Source organism: Scylla paramamosain, chromosome 15 (assembly GCF_035594125.1).
Source record: "Scylla paramamosain isolate STU-SP2022 chromosome 15, ASM3559412v1, whole genome shotgun sequence".
Classification (NCBI taxonomy): domain Eukaryota; kingdom Metazoa; phylum Arthropoda; class Malacostraca; order Decapoda; family Portunidae; genus Scylla; species Scylla paramamosain.
This window is the reverse complement of record NC_087165.1, coordinates 11,484,437-11,496,011: the sequence shown is the minus strand read 5'-3', so window position 1 is coordinate 11,496,011 and position 11,575 is coordinate 11,484,437. Positions and strand designations below refer to the sequence as shown.

At 38.6% G+C, this 11,575-nt stretch overlaps 2 long non-coding RNA genes across 2 annotated transcripts in view; one reads left to right on the top strand and one right to left on the bottom strand.

Moving 5' to 3' along the window:
- The window catches only part of LOC135107204 (uncharacterized), an 8,411-nt gene extending 8,176 nt beyond the window's left edge, over positions 1-235 (top strand). Inside the window, exon 5 of the long non-coding RNA XR_010271650.1 lies at positions 1-235. This exon is cut by the window's left edge and continues 333 nt beyond it. This is a non-coding gene — a long non-coding RNA (uncharacterized LOC135107204).
- Positions 53-6,337, bottom strand: LOC135107205 (uncharacterized). Its single transcript, XR_010271651.1, has 3 exons — positions 6,232-6,337; positions 5,871-5,968; positions 53-197 (listed from the first exon to the last, which is right to left on the bottom strand). It is a non-coding gene; the product is annotated as an uncharacterized LOC135107205 (long non-coding RNA).
- Between the last annotated feature and the right edge of the window lie 5,238 nt (positions 6,338-11,575).

Here is an 11,575-nt window from a genome sequence, read left to right as displayed (position 1 = left end):
TGCACTGCAATCAGCAAGGGGATGGTGGTCGAGAGAGAGAGACATCCTCCCTGCAACCACCTGATACTGGCCCTTTTCCTGTCTTGGAGGGAGGCGATAAGCACACCTCCCTGCTGAACGTCGCTGAAAGCACGTACGTATGTGTGTCGCGGCTTTGGAACATGAAGCCACACACCTCCACACCTGCCACACGAATACTGAAAATAAATAATTGAATGTAGTTAAGTTCATTTGGCGATCTCCCAAGCTTAGTTTGAGATTATAGTACAAAAACAATCTATTAAAGATTTAGATAATAACATATAAGGAGATTATAGTACAAAAACAATCTATTAAAGATTTAGATAATAATAATATAAGGTTATTATGGTAGTGCTATGGTGGATGAAAGTTCTGAACTTCTCAAAAAATGAGACGTACGGAAACATGAAATGTTGAATGAAATGAAGGAAATAATGTCCTTCGTTTTTAAGCCAATAAGTAACACTATTTTTTTTGTTTTACTTTTTAATCAAAGAATATTAAAAAATAACAAGTGATTATATATAAACTAGTAACGGTAGATAAAATTGATAACGAGAAGGATTTCAGCAGGTTAATCCATATGTCTGATGGAGCTCACGCCCCTCACGTGTAATCAATCTTGAAAAATAAATAAAATAAATACAAAAGTAGATTTACGTTTTATATGTTTTAAATAAGACACTTCTTGCATTCATTTCTCTCCCCTTTCAGTGCTACCAGGGGGAGTAGTTCCCGGCTTGATCCACACACTCAGGCAAGGAAATAAATCTTCGGCCTCCTCCTCTCATCGCCGCAACTTTGCATCTCTAGCCATCTTCTACCGCTATTTTCACGCTAACTGATGTTCTGATCTTGCCAACTGCATGCTTCCCTTTTTCTCGCGGCTTAGTTGCTCAAGACTTTATTTACTCTCTCTTACTCCTACTCTGTCCACATCTCGTATATACAAGAGTTTGACTCCATATTCGGGACTGGTGCCTCAGTGGGCTTTTTTCTCTAATTTTTTTGTTGCCCTTGGTCCCCCTCATACATAAACAAAAAAAAAAAAAATAGTCGATTAACCGGCCAGTCCACCAAACGTTCAAATAATGGAATCTGTAATTGCCAGGAAAATGAGGATAACTTAGGCAAGGAAAGGTTGATAGAAGATTCACAACATGGCATCTTGAAGTGGAAATAATACCTCACTAACTTCGTTTTTTTTTCCTTTTTTGCAGTAAAGTTTATGAAGCAGTAGATAATATGGATACTTACGGCACTATAGCTGAACTTCGTAAGGTGTTCGACAAGATACCAAAGGCTCTTTTTACATGGTGTATAGAATAGATGGGACACTTCAGCTGGATGAGGTAATGGTTATGGACCAGGCAACGTATGGTTATAATTATTAATGGCTCTAAATTCGAGTGGGGCCAAGTAATTAGTGGTGCCACAGGGTTAAGTTTTATGATCGTAATTAGTATCTTTAATATGGAATAATAATCTAAATAATGGGGTTATTAGCAACGTTGGTATATTTGCGGACGAAAGATAAATTAGGTCAAATTTGGATGCAGCAGCTTTACAAACAAACTTAGAGAGGATGAACGAATGGATATAGAGGGCACAGGAAATTCGATGCCAGCAATTATAAGGTACTTAGCGTAGTTGAAAGTCCACACAGTATGTACACAATACTGCACACAATAAACAACGCGAGAGAACGAAAAGAGTTTAGAAATTTCATTTAGCTTGGACTTTCATCAGAATGAAAATAAATTAATAAAAACGATGCATATACCCCTGTAATGAGGCAAATCGGCTATCATAATTCATATTTAGGACAGTTATAAGTAGAAGCCCCGCAGCGATGTCCGTAGGTAGCTGAAGGCGAGACTGCACCGCTCTACCCAGCTTATCCCGGGTAGCCGGGTAGGAATAGGGTGAAGGATGGGCGCAGTAGCTTTCCGCTACAGGCTACACCAATTGGGATGTCACCGTTGGTCGCCGACAAGGACAAAACACTATTCGCTGCTCATGACCAGTGACGAGCCGCAAAGGCAGTCATCTGATGGGCGTCAACAGAAAACTTTCTGAAAGTATGGTGCACCGTGCACACGTCTTCCTCCTGCCTCGTTGCTGGATGTCGCGAACCATCGTGTCTTCGTCACTGGCACCAGGCTCACCGTAATCCAGGTAAAAGAGTAAATTTTTGACGGAGTCCAGGTCACCGCTTTTTTAATTTAAATCTAGACCTCTCGGCCACGTTCACTGCTAGCGGGCAGCTCATGTGCGTGCCCGTGTAGTCGTAGTGTGGATCATGATGTGTGATCGGATTTAATTCCGTGGGTAATTGGTGTGTATTTGGATGTAATTACGTGGGCAGCGTTGGTAATCTGTGTACAGTCCGGTGAGTGCATGGGTATCCCGTGGGTAATCAGAGTGTAATTGAGTGCGAGTCCGTGAGTGAGTAATTGAATGGTGCGCAACTAATGTTGGCTGCAGGACACTGGCCGCTTACATGGACGTGACATTATAACGTCACCTCTGCTTGTGCGCGTCCATCAACATTGAAATTTTCGCATTAGAGTGGTATTTGTCAATAATGTTTGCTCATCTGGCACTGCCTAATAGTGTGGACAAGCCTTATGGATATACTAATGAAAAAAAGCTTTCTCTTCATGGAATGAGAAAAAGGTTTTCCCTTAATGGAATAAATATAAGGTGTGAGACGGACAACAGTTGTTACTATTGGAATAAGTGTTCGTAGCAACATTCTAAAACGAATTACCATGTCTGCAAAGGAAACACAGCAGCCTTACTTGGCAGTATACAAAAGAGGCAATTTCTGAGTTAAATACAAGTGCTGAACTGTAAGTCATAGTACTGACACAGACAATGCCTAACTGAACACAATGATAAATCATAACAGACAGTTACACTAGTTGACAGCGTTTTATTTCTAGCAGTAACCATTACATGGTTTTGATATTCTGTCTAGTGTTAAATATGAGCTGGCAGATAATTAGTCCCATAATTAGCTACGAAAAGTTTTGACGCCAACGTACCGCACCTATATTTATTATGAAGCAATTACAAATCCATTTCCCAGTCGCGAACTTCGGTCTCTATCAACAGCCAGCCATAATCACATTAGTTGCACACTCGTTTTCAGCAGGGTTCCCTGGCCAAGTACTACAGACCAGTGATTGCCAACCTTTTCCATGTTTATGCACCATTCAGGGAACTTCTTAGAAATTAATTTACCTTCGCGACTAGGACAATTAAAAAAAAAAAAAAAAAAAAAAAAAAAATATATATATATATATATATATATATATATATATATATATATATATATATATATATATATATATATATATATATATATATATATATATATATATATATATATATATATACACACACACACACACACACACACACACACGTTTTCTCAGATATTATACAAGTCTATTCTAAACATAGAAAATAGGTACTCGGTCCTAATTGTTCTGTAGATGCTAAATGTATACTAAAACGCATATCAAACTTGTGAGGCACAAATTTCATCGCATCGGACTTTCATATATTAATATAATACAAATTTGTATTACTTTCAGTTTAAATTAATTTGACATGACACACAACTTTCTTCCTAAAGCATACATATTTTCGTACTGTGTACTCTTATAAACACTGGCCATGTCATGTAGCCTTCCATGTATCCCGTTATTTTCAAAGTACCCATTGAAAAATCATGCATCCTGGGGTGCACCATGCAATCTGGTTGACATAACTGGTATTAGACTATACTGTACAGAGAGTATCTTGCGGTCACTTCCTACGCGCTATCTAAACCCTCCTGGCTGGGATGAAAGGCGCGAAACAGAATTAGATTATTCTCACTGTTTTTGTTATGTAGTAGTCATTGTCACAGCCAAAAATAAATGGAAATTTAATTTTAATGTTACATACTGAAATCTTGGATAGATGAAGTGTCAGCATCCTGATCGTAAGTTTCATTGAAGAAAAAATGCCACCAACACTATTTTTGTAAGCAGCACATGGATGAAAGGCACCACGGAAACAAATACAAGTAGTTCTAGTCTAGGAGTGTAATCAAACCATAATACTAAGTGCTGCTGTGTAGGAATATGAAGATTACAATAATAATACCTGTTTGGACAAGAGCAAACAATATTTTCACTGCCTCAAAAACTCAATTCCTTCTATCATCCCAGCCTCCCAGATTACTATCCCCTCTTCTTCAATGACACTCAACTCTCCCTCGCTTCTGCACTGAAAATCCTCGGTCTGTCCTTTACTAATAATCTGTTGTAACCCCAAATAAAACGCCAAGATAAAACACTTAAGGAAAAATGTGAAGAATAAAGAAATAAAGGACGTAAGAAAGTTGAAAGAATAAATCAGTGATGATGATAAACACGAAAACAGGTATCAAGATTACAGGAAGTTACCACCACCCCTGATAGACGAGACAATACCCGGGCAACGAGAACAACAGTATGCGGGGAGTCATCCCAAGACTAAGAGTCGGAGAATAGCTGCAGATTACCACAAGAAGAGATACCCAGGTGGCTATCACAAAAGAGAAGCAGAAAAAAGCTCGAAAATGAACCGTATTGAAAGTTATAGGAAAATTAACCTTTCGATCAAAGTAGGGTAATATATAGAATAAAAATTGGTAAATAAATAAATAAACCCAAAAAACCCAATAAACCCAAAAAACATTCTACATATAAAAAACCCAAATAATGACAAAGTTAAGAAAAATGTAACTTTATAGCTTGTCGTTTTCTAGAGTTGATCTTTACTCGAGTCCCATTGAGGTTAGATAACACGTGCAGTCGTGTTGGCGCTCTGTCGTGCATAGCAGTACCTTCACCGAAAGTGTTTTATCCCTTCTTTGCTCATAACGCCACATGATCCAAGACGTCTCGCTTTATTTTTTACCTCCATAAATAAATAAATAAAATATATGGAAGAGAGGAAAACATGGCTGGTATAAAACATGTCCGCACTATCAGGCAATGACCAATGAGTAAACACTGTGGCCTAATCCTGTTTCAATATACAAGTTTCCACGGTGAGTGACGGTCACGAACTAGGATGACGTCACAAGCGGGGAAACCGCAGACAAACCATCAAAGAATCCTTGCTTGCTGGTTTGGCGGCGGAATAACACGTGTGACTCCGTAACAACAGTGGTCGATGGCAGCAACACCAATAAATTATCGGGGCTGATTGAAAACCCATCATTTTCATAATCTCCACAGCTTTGACGGGGCAAACCAACAGGGGGCACACGCCGGCAGATGCGTATTGAAGATGTGAGCAGCCCCAACCTAACACCTCACACAGCCATGTGAACACCATACTCATGTCTGCCACAGCATAGCTTCCCGGAAAGTATTCCATATAGTAATACTATTTAAATGCCTGTTCACATTAACCACTGAATGTTATAAAGGCAATGTTTCTTGACCTGGGATGTTTAAATCAGTTACATGAAATGCAGGAAAGTGCTACATACATTGATTGCAACATATCAATCTTCCTCACAAGAGATGCACAAAAATCGAAAGTTTTTTTTTTTTTTTTTTACAGCGTTAATGCATTTTAACAAGGTGCTGAAAACCACTAAGTTTGTACTGATATTCCCCATTTTGTTAACAACTCTGGGTCATTAAGCTTTGTGGTACAGGTTCGAAATATATGGAGAATGAACTGTAGTCTATTAAATAAAATATTGGAATTAGTGGGTGATGGATTGCCTATTATATGCCTACATGAGGAGCTGAGATGGGAGAATGTTAAGGAAAGCTGCTGTAAGGTCTACTCACACGGGAAGGATATTTTTCAAGTATAACCTTCACAGTCAAATGAAGAGCAGAGGAGTGTTGTGGGGGTCTACTGTCAAGCAGTATTTTATGAAGCCAATCTGTGAGGGTGGAGAGAAGGTACGCTTGTCATTGACGTTAAGGTGGAGTCAGGGTTTTCATATGCTGGTTAAGTTTTGTTCTTGAGTCTTTGCAGTGTGTAGCTCCAGTGGAGTAATGTTTTATGTAATGTAATGTATTGTATCTAAAGCGAATTTTTCTTGGCTTTATTGAAGAAAGTGGCCTTTTAATTAAGGTAAGGAAAGGCTAGAAAGGGAACACTGTTTTGTACAATGAATGAAACAAATGCTAAACTAATACATACCAACTTCCGAAACAAAATCATGATGAATCTTTTCTTCTCCGAGACTGGAAGTGTGGGCCTAGGCACAGCCAAGATCGCGTCAGGCCCAGTTACGTCAAGCGTGCCTGCAAGATCATGCAAGAGAATTCCATGACAGATTTTAATGTTGCAAATGTACAACACGCATTGGATTTTAATAATCTAAGCAAAAAAGAACAAATAAACAAATCGTTACTGGAAAGAGAGAGAGAGAGAGAGAGAGAGAGAGAGAGAGAGAGAGAGAGAGAGAGAGAGAGAGAGAGAGAGAGAGAGAGAGAGAGAGAGAGAATGGAAGCACACAATAAAATGCCTTATCTTGCCAGGAATGTGAATGAAACATAAATCTCACAACACTGACCCATGAAATACTCAAGAGCTTCTCCGAAAGTGTTCTGAGCATCATATGAAATTACACCTTTGCTGTAAATGTAAAAATTGTTCTAGTAAATTCATGACACCTTCCACATTGGCCTCCTTCCTTGCGTGCCTGCTACACCTCGTTCTGAGAATGTACGGACGCACACCTACATGTCCTCATTCGTTATAAATCACAGGAAGTCTATCTACTGCTACTCCCGTGCAGGATCTTTGAAAATGACAGTGGATCCTCATGAATTGTATTTGCATTTCTGCTTGTGTCTTCCCCCTTCAAGGTAGTGAGCCATGTTATTGCATGCTCTTTCTTGTCTGCCTTCCCTCTCTGCTGCCGCTCTTCCATTCATCACAGCATCAACCCCTTCACGTCCTTGCCTCGTTATTGTCTTGTTTGTCAAGAGGTTTCCAATTACCATGGTTTCATTTTATACTTCATGAATTCTTTCCTCATTAGTCATTTCTGCATGTTCATTAATCATTCATTCATATTTCTAGCGTAGGTGTCACGAATAATAATGCTAAAATTATGTAAAAATATTGTAGTTCTTTACTGAAGGCATTTCTGCATCTGAAAGCACATTCACCAGCCCTGTGGGGTAGGGCATAGTGCACTTTGCTCACAACCAAAGCTACCTGGATCATGATCCCGAGCCGGAGACGATATAAATGCGTCTTCTCTCACGCTGTATATGCTTTTCACCTACCAAATTATATAGACCGTAAGCCGTGGAATTGTGACCAGACCTCCAGGTAATCGTGTGTGTGTGTGTGTGTGTGTGTGTGTGTGTGCGCGCGCGTGCGTGTGCGCGCACATCTCCAATTTTGCTCTTACCACTACATCTGGAAGCCACTCCACGTAATCCACATCGGAGTTTTCCTTCTTATAGAAGAATTTTTCCCGACATACGCAAACAACTTGCCTTTTTTTATTTTTTTTTTTTTTTATCTTGAGAACAGGTCCGGCAGCGATCCTTCCCACCACCTTCTCAACTATGCTACTGGTGAAGCGGTGGTGGTGGTGGTGTGTAGTGCTGAGCCATGCCTGCCAGGCTAGTTCGAACACCATCTCGAGACATCAAACCTGCCAACTTGATACCAACTTTAGATTTTCGTAACAAATATCTCGCCTACCATTTTCAAATTAAATTTCGGGCACTTCTGCAAGTTTTACTGATTATCATCTTTTATATTACCTTTAACTTTATGTTCGCTTGATCGATACATGTTCCATTAAGATACGCAGTTAATCGTCTAGTGTCCAATCTTCATCTTGTTTTCCAGACCGTGTACACCAGTGATATCTAATTTCTTATGATACAAGAAAATATTCACTATACTGAAACAAAGCAGTTAGTATATTGTGTGGATTACTGACGCACCAAAGTGGAGGCTTCACTGAACTGAATCACTTAGGCATTATTTATTTTTATTTTTTTTTTTAGTATTCTCGATAACAATATGATTTTCTCGTGATAGTTTGTGGTTTGTGTCCCTGCTCGGATCTCTCTCTCTCTCTCTCTCTCTCTCTCTCTCCGCCTTTATAATTATGAATCTTGTTTTCTTTTAAAAAGAAAAACAACTGCTATACTTAGAAAACTGCCAATCTCGGAATTAATAGAGACTAAATTACCGAGTCGGACATTAATTCACAGACCATTTAAGCTGTGACAGAAACCATCGTAGCCACAGACACAGATTACCCTCATCATCCAACCACCTTTACACCAATCAAGCACTGTCACACTTTCATTAAATGAACAATTCTTAGGCAAAACGTCGTATAGCGCAAGATTCCAGACACGTAATGACAAAACAAATTACAATTATTCTTTTCTTCTCGTATTAGTCGCTTACCTTTGCATGACACTTGAATTTCACACTATCGTATAACATCAGTCATTCTCTATCTTCCACTCACTAAATAAACTACATTCACGCACTAGTACATCTCCAAAAAGTTAACATAATAAAAAAAATTGATTAATTAGCAAACTGCCGAGAGGAACATCTTGTTTCAGCAGTACTTCACATTATGTTAACCAAAGAAAACTAAAATTAACAGTGAAAGCAATCCAAACCATTACAAGCGAACGGCACATTGGTAAAATTGTCGAAGACGGCGGGAATGTTGGTGTTGGTACTGTCAGCGCCCCAGGCTGACACTGCGTACTGCGCTGCACCGTCTTCTGCACCATCATCATTGATACGCCCATGGCTTCAGCAACACGGTCATACGGGTTGTGGAGGGAGGCATTAATGCATATCGGATGTGCAATATAAAATAAATTAATTATCCAATTTTATTCATGTTTGATTCTTCACATTTTTCAGCATTTGATTACACTGAATATAATCGCACCATCCATATTTTGTAGCTATAAAGCTCGCTCAACACTTCAGTGCTTCAATTATATGGGTTGCAGAAAACCCATCATTAACTTTCATTATGGAAGAGTCACAGTCGCAACTGCATAGAAGCTTGTTCTGAGGGACCCATGCCAATACGAGCGACGAGTGAGCGGGGCGACGCGCCACCCGGCGTATTCCCCCCATTGATGATGATGATGATTATGGAAAAACGACAATAACCACTAATTTATTCAAACTAATCCGTAGCCAACTGTTTGATTTCTCCCTGGTGTAGAATGAGTAAAGTCGTATTATAAAAACGTTTCTACAGCCACGAGGACAACGTAACATGTGCGCCATGACTAAGACTGACAAAATTAACAATATTTAACTCTATGTACGATTTCGGTATGGCCATTATCTCGTTATTCCCAAAAAACGAGGCGACATGGCCCCGGAAACCCATGGTACTAGGTCATATTAACTTCACTCGTTGCTGTTGCTGTTCTCTCTCTCTCTCTCTCTCTCTCTCTCTCTCTCTCTCTCTCTCTCTCTCTCTCTCTCTCTCTCTCTCTCTCTCTCTCTCTCTCTCTCTCTCTCTCTTTATTAATCTATTTATTTATCTATCATACATTGTTTTTTTTTAATTATCTCGGAAATACATTTACTATGTTGAACAGATTCTAGAAATATGCATTAGATGTTACATGTAGTAATTGTTGTGCAAGAACATGTTCATTCAGCATAGAAATGTGATGACGATCGGAACTGGAAAATACAAGTTATCTGACAACAGCTGTTCTTTTTTTTTCGCAGCAACATTGAAACAAAATGTAAATGTTAAGCAAAATTTAACTATACTAACAGTTAATGAAATCAATCGAAGGCTTACACCTAATATTATAAAACACTAAATCAAAGGGAATGTTCTTTTCATTATGAGGAAACCTAATCATTACCGTTGGGAATGAATAGGAGAAAGGAAAACTAAACACATTATACTTATGACTCATATTACCGCGCAGCGTTCGCTTGCCGCCTTTTTTCGTCACAGCACAAAACGTCTGTCATCCTCTTTTATGATTGGAATTCTGCAGCAATTTTCAAGCTTTTTACCTTTATGTACCCTAATGCGAAACTCAAAATAGCTCTTTTTACGACAGTGAAAAACTGGCAACGATGCTATTACTACTTATTAGTTAAAATATAAAACCAGCAATATATGCCGTGAGATACGTGATATTACATGAAAATAACTGACACCAGCTTTACAAAAAAATCAACTGGCGTACCAGTTTATGTAATGTGACATTTTCAGCGATGAACTCCAAATACGGCAATATCAAGGTTCTGTCTGTAACAGTTGGCGCAAATAACTAAGGATGAACAGGTTTAAATGCAGCCAGGACAAGCGCAAACCGTACCATCAATAGCTCGTCCTCCACTGAGCTCATCGAGAAAGAGTTTCCGAGAGGGTAAGGCTTTATAATAAATTACGTGAAAGTTTTTCTTGTGATCGGACTCAGTGGTACGCTGCATTGCCTTTGCCTAACGATAGTTCAAGAGCATTTTGTGAAACTGGTAACATGCTTAATGTGGCATATCAAATTGAGTAATACGCTGAAAAAAAGGCTGGGAATCACTGCACTAGGGAAGGTAAAGGAGACGGTGGAGGGGACTGAGGATTGGGCCGTTAATGACAGTTAATCTCTGGGTAGTGGAGGAACGAGTCATAACGCACATCACATGCACTATATAATATATATATATATATATATATATATATATATATATATATATATATATATATATATATATATATATATATATATATATATATATATATATATATATGTATTTTTTTTTCCAATTTATTATTTTTTCTTAGACCGCTGATATGAAGTTATCTGCTTCTGGGTCATTACGTCATATTTTTCTTTATTAGCTCTAATTGTATAGTAACTTAATATCATACATATGAATTTGTTAGATGTAAAGTATGTAGATTGTTAGAGTGACAGTGAATCATCATACAGCTAATTTGCTTTGACAGAACACTGTTCCAGTGGTGTCTGCCTTTCCACCTAAAATGCAGCTTCAGTTTTTATGAATAGCGATGCTTCTAAACCCATGCTGCGCGGCGCGACTGATGATGAGTGAGCGGGAATAGTGGTGAGATCACTTCCTTTTACTTCATCGACTTATACATAGTGATATATTATGAAACAAGTAGTATTAATCAGAATAGTTTACAGTGCACAGAATGTCATGTATTTCACTGTGTATTTAGATTAAAAAAAATACCGACCCAAATGTTCGCATCTTCGATCAAACTCAATGACAAAAATTTGGTCACTATTTACTTACTCATACGGGAACGTGAATCCTTGGATGACTTCATTTATAATGCTACAGGAAGCTCCCTAATACTGGACAAACTTGGATGAGTTGTGGATCTATTAGTTCTGAAACTGAGGATGTTCTGTTCGAACATCCTCAATTTCAGGTTCCGAGACGTAGAGCCTATATACCAAACTGAGCATTTAGGACATATGAAAGATATACGACATATGAAAGTATACGACGTTCGAGCACAAACGCT